The following is a 5,029-nucleotide window of genomic DNA, read 5'->3' as shown; positions in this document are numbered from 1 at the left end:
AGAGAGAGCTTTCCTCTAGAACACTCCGAATTCAGACTTCCAGCCTCCAGGAAATGAACTGTTGAAGCCATCTTCTTAGGGTTTTTCAGTTACAGCAGCAGAGTTAACTAAGACAGACCCTCCCTGCCAACTCGCCCTAACTTCCAGCTTTCCCTCTGCTGCAGCAGAAATACAGTCCTGGCTGGAACCTCCAGGTAGTGGGTCTCCTGTTAGGGTGACCCCTGGTGTGACTTTGCTCAATCAGCAATCTTCCTACGAGTCATCATTCTGGGAAAAGAGATTGAGTGAACCGCCCCCCTTTCCACGTCTTACTTTATTTGGGTTTTTTAGGAACTGAAATGTGCATTCAATGCAATTTAAAGGGAGCAACGTGGACAGTTGAGATGCATCCGCAGTTCATTTCATACCAGGATCTGGGTTACTCTTCAGTCACAAAAGTTAAAGCACTTTTATCCTAGAAAATAAAGTGACATGCTAAAGACGAAAGTACTAATCTGAGTTCCCTATTTCAGGCTAGAGATGTAACAGTGACAAAACGGTTAAGTGCTCTCCTGCTAACCAAAAGGTTGATGGTTCAAAGCCACCCAGCCATTCCCAGGGAGAAAGACCTGGTCGTCTACTCCTGGAAAGGTTACAGCCCGAGCAACCCTGTGAGGCAGTTCTGTTCTGTCACGTGTGTCACATGACGGCACCCAACAACAACAACAACAACACGAGGTTCTCAGGCAGAGCTTCAGGGAAGAGATCCTGTGCCCCGTGACATCACAGTGGAGCTGTGAGGACCCAGACTGGGCAGACACGGAATTGGGGCCGCAGCCGCTATCACACAGGCCAACTTTGCCTGGTTAGTCCAGGACCACACCAGTTGTAAAATGGAAAGTCCTATCCAGGGAACGTCTTAGTTGCAGGCTAACCAAAATGGTTGGTCCCTGTATCAAGGGCAGCCTGAACTGCCTCCGCTTAGTCTGACCCTTCCGCAAGTTCTGTTTCTTTTCTTACCCCTTCAGCAGAAGAAAAAATATGATAAAAGGGATGAAATATCTGCAGGCAGGTGACCCAGTGGGATTACTATCCACTGTTTGTACAGCAGTGGCTGTGGAGTAGAAGCCCATCGCTCATCCATCCAGACCTCGAGGGCAGAGAGCAGCAGCCCTGGCGGCCAGCAGCATTCATGGGCTGGCCTCATGACGGTGTTTGCTTCCCAGCTTCTACAGACAGCTTTAAAAAGAGGATTAGTTGGAGCCATTTACACCATACTTCGTCTTCTTGCCCTTCTATGGTACACGGAGGAGGGGACATGGAGGAGGGGAAGAAAGATATTTCCCCTTTTTTTCCAGTCAAAGGAAATACATTTGCGAAGCAAATGAACCCCAATAGCGAATACCTCTAGTGCCTACTAGCAAATACCTCTAGTGCCTATAGCACTTGACTGCTAACCAGAAGGCTGGCGGTTCAAACCCACCAGCCACTCCTCGGAAGGAAGTTTGGGTGATCTACTTCCATAGTGACACCGCCTTGGAAACCCAAGGAGGGGTCTCTATGAGTCATGTCCGACTTGATGGCACATAACAACATGGTACTTTAAAAAAAAAAAAGGTAAAATTCTCCAGAGAGGGATGGTTTATACTGATCGTCAGAGTAATCATCAAAGTAAAGGGTGGGTGGGACAGGAACAACTCAGAAAAGGAGGTTGAGAACAGGGTGCACACCTCGAAGAGTGGGGTCACGGCCGCTGAATTCTCCATGCGTGTTCTCAACAACAACAAATAAAATTAATTACTTTAACAAAAAAAGGAGAAGCAGGGCCTCTCCTGTGAGGGGCCAGGCTGGAGGGCAGGGCAGATATGGGAGAGAGGAACTGGAGAGATGGGAGAGATGGCTCAAACAAGCAGGAGAGAAATGGGTACATTTGCAAGGGACTTAGATGAGAGAATCAATAGAAGTTGGTGATTGGTTAATTAAAGGGTCCAAAGTGCCAGCCATCTGAAAGCAGGAAGGGTGGCCCCCAGGGGCAGTGCTGGCTCCATAAGTGTGTGAACAACGGTGAAATCACACAGATACTCACACTCAGAAGGACCCAGGATTTGGTGCCATGCTCCACTGTTACCATCTTGAAATTCTTAGTAAATCTTGAACAAGGTGCTCTCTGTTTCATTTTGCACTGAGCCCCACAAATTATATAGCCAGTCCTGCCCAGGACCAAATGTTTCCTGAGTCTGTCTGCAGAACCTTTGCTTGGCTCATGATCCACGGACTCCCTCCAATCCCTTCAAATTGTTTATTTATCCGGTTGAGGAGGACACAAGGGAGAAGGCGGCTCCCTGAGCCCAACTTGGAGCTGTTGGCTTCTGCGAACGTGTTGAGGAGGAGCTACATTTAAAGGCCATGGAAACACGAAGAATACGGAAGACTGACTGTTCACTAGCTTTGCAGGCAGTAAGGAGACTTGGGGCATTTTAATAACATGAGCTTTGAGTTTGCTGCTTGAGTAAAACAGGAATTTCCCTCACCCAAGGCTCATTCACTTTAATAAGTTGAGCTAAAAAAATTCCACCACTTCAAGCCAAGGCCAAATGAGTGTGCTGTTTGGCAGAAAAGACTTACTAAATGAATGATGTATTATTTTAGTTGGCTAAGAACTTAATAGGAGGCCTGAGTCTCCTGTCACACAAAATTTGCATTTGAAAGAAAATTATGTTACAGGCTTTTTTAAAAAAATGTGAAAATATCCCTTTGCTTCTCTGTTCAAATGAGACAGTCCCTTACCCATGCTCAAATCACTTATTTAAGGGACTGTCTACAAACTCACTAGTATCACAATACAAGACATCGTAGGCCTCTAGGCTCAGGACCAGACAATAATTAATTTTTTTACAATGAAATGAAAAAGTAAACTGCTCAGAATAACTGAGGTAGGCTCATCATTCTGAATTTCATTAGGTTTCTTTGCTCCATTTGCAGGAGCCAATTTCTATCAAATGTTGCAAAATATGGGAAGAACAGAGTAAATTTGGCAAGCCCTTCCAAATACTGACAAGGCTACATCTTTTTGAGGTCACATTAGTATAGTGGTTAAAAGAAAAGAGCTTTGAAGTTAGAGAGTTTTAGGTTTAAGCCTCAACTCCACCTTGGACAGGCTGCCTTAACCTGCCTGAACCTCAGTTTCCCCTTATGGCAGGTGTGGTGAATTGCTTGATGTGGCCCTTCTAGCCATTGTCCTCCATTCTGTGATGTGTTGTAAATCCTATTATCCATGCCTGTTTGGGGTGGTGTGGTAGTTAAGGTCAGGTATCAACTTGGCTGGGCAGCTGGTAGTAGTCAATCAACTCTGTGATGGGATTTGCCTTGAGCTGTTGATTGTTAAATCCACTTAGGTTATTTCTGTTGGGGTAACACAGGTGGAATGTATCTTGAGTCCTGCCTTGCTGGAGGGTATAATTCAAATCACCACCCTTAGCTTCCTTGAGGGTATACCTATGAATCTCCTGGGAAGTTTCACCCTCCTCTTGCTCCAGTTTGGTGTTTTGGCTCATCCTTATCTCACTCCTGGATTTGGGACAGCAGCCGTCATCTGATCTGCTGATTGAGGTTCATCAAACCCCCGAGAATTAGGAGGATCCTCCAGACCTACTCACAGACCAGGGACTCACCAACCTGCCAGCCTCCACCACCACTACAATCCCTTGGATGTCTGTGAGTTCTGTGAGGCATTACAGTGAAATACAGAACCCTAAGATGGGGGAAATTACTGGGAGGAGGAATTAATGTCTGAAAAGATGGAGTGGCACAGTAGTTTGGACATTCGGGACATCTTTAACCTCTGCCTCATGGGGACCAGCCTTGTGCCGATCTTTCTGAGAGAAACTGTTCAAGCAGCAGGAAAGGTAGGTAAATGGAGGTAATACTTATTTTATGTCTGTAATTTAGATATTGCAATTGTTCAATAACTTGTATTTTTTACTAAGCACAGATGCCAAAGGACAATCAAATGTACTTAGTTACATGAATCGTAATGAATTTCCTTTAAAATAAGCCTTTATTCCTTGGATAGAAGAACACACTTGACATTTCTCAAGCAGAAAAATACTGAAGAAAAACTTCAAGCCTCAAGTTGCGATGCTGAAGGATTCTATGGGCAACATATGAGTAATGCAGGGAGCATCAAAAGAAGACGGAAAGCCTTTTTACAAAGATGGCGCCGAAAATGAAGAAGGAAGCCCCTACCCTTCCCAAAACTGAAGCCAAAGCGAAGGCGTTGAAGGCCAAGAAGGCAGTGCTGAAGGGCGTCCACAGCCACAAAAAAAGAAGATCCGCATGTCACCCTCCTTCCGGTGGCCTAAGACACTGAGGCTCCGCAGGTGCCCCAAATATCCTCAGAAGAGCACCTCCAGGAGAAACAAGCTTGATCACTATGCTATCATCAAGTTCCCTCTGACTACTGAGTCTGCCATGAAGAAGATAGACGATAACAGCACACTTGTGTTCATCGTGGATGTCAAAGCCAACAAGCACCAGATCAAACAGGCTGTGGAGAAGCTCTATGACATTGATGTGGCCAAGGTTAACACCTTGATCAGCCTGATGGAGAGAAGAAGGCATATGTTCGACTGGCTCCTGACTATGATGCTTTGGATGTTGCCAACAAAATTGGGATCATCTAAATCGAGTCCAGCTGGCTAATTCTAAATATGAATTTTTTTACCACACACACACACACAAAAGAAGATGGAAGGAATACACAGAGTCACTGTACCGAAACAATTGGTCAATGTTCAGCCATTCCAGGAGGCAGCATATGATCAATACCAATGGTGTCGTAAAAGAAGTCCAAGCTGCACTGAAGGCACTGGGAAAAAACAAGGCTCTAGGAATTGACAGGATACCAACTAAGATGTTTCAACAAACCAATGCAATGCTGGAAGCACTCGCTCATCTACGCCAAGAAATTTGGAAGACAGCTACCCAGCCAGCTGACTGGAAGAGATTCCTGTTTGTGTTCATGCAGAGCATGTATATAGACCAAGAGACC

General features: G+C 45.4%; 1 pseudogene; it reads left to right on the top strand.

Annotated features, from left to right (window-relative positions):
• Window positions 1–4,192: 4,192 nt before the first annotated feature.
• LOC103208053 lies at window positions 4,193–4,661 on the top strand (annotated as a pseudogene).
• The last annotated feature ends 368 nt before the right edge of the window (window positions 4,662–5,029 follow it).

The sequence above is a fragment of the Orycteropus afer genome, unplaced genomic scaffold, assembly GCF_000298275.1.
Source record: "Orycteropus afer afer isolate SDZICR_OR568_19922 unplaced genomic scaffold, OryAfe1.0 scaffold00407, whole genome shotgun sequence".
Classification (NCBI taxonomy): Eukaryota; Metazoa; Chordata; class Mammalia; order Tubulidentata; family Orycteropodidae; genus Orycteropus; species Orycteropus afer.
This window is presented reverse-complemented; position numbering and strand designations above follow the sequence as displayed.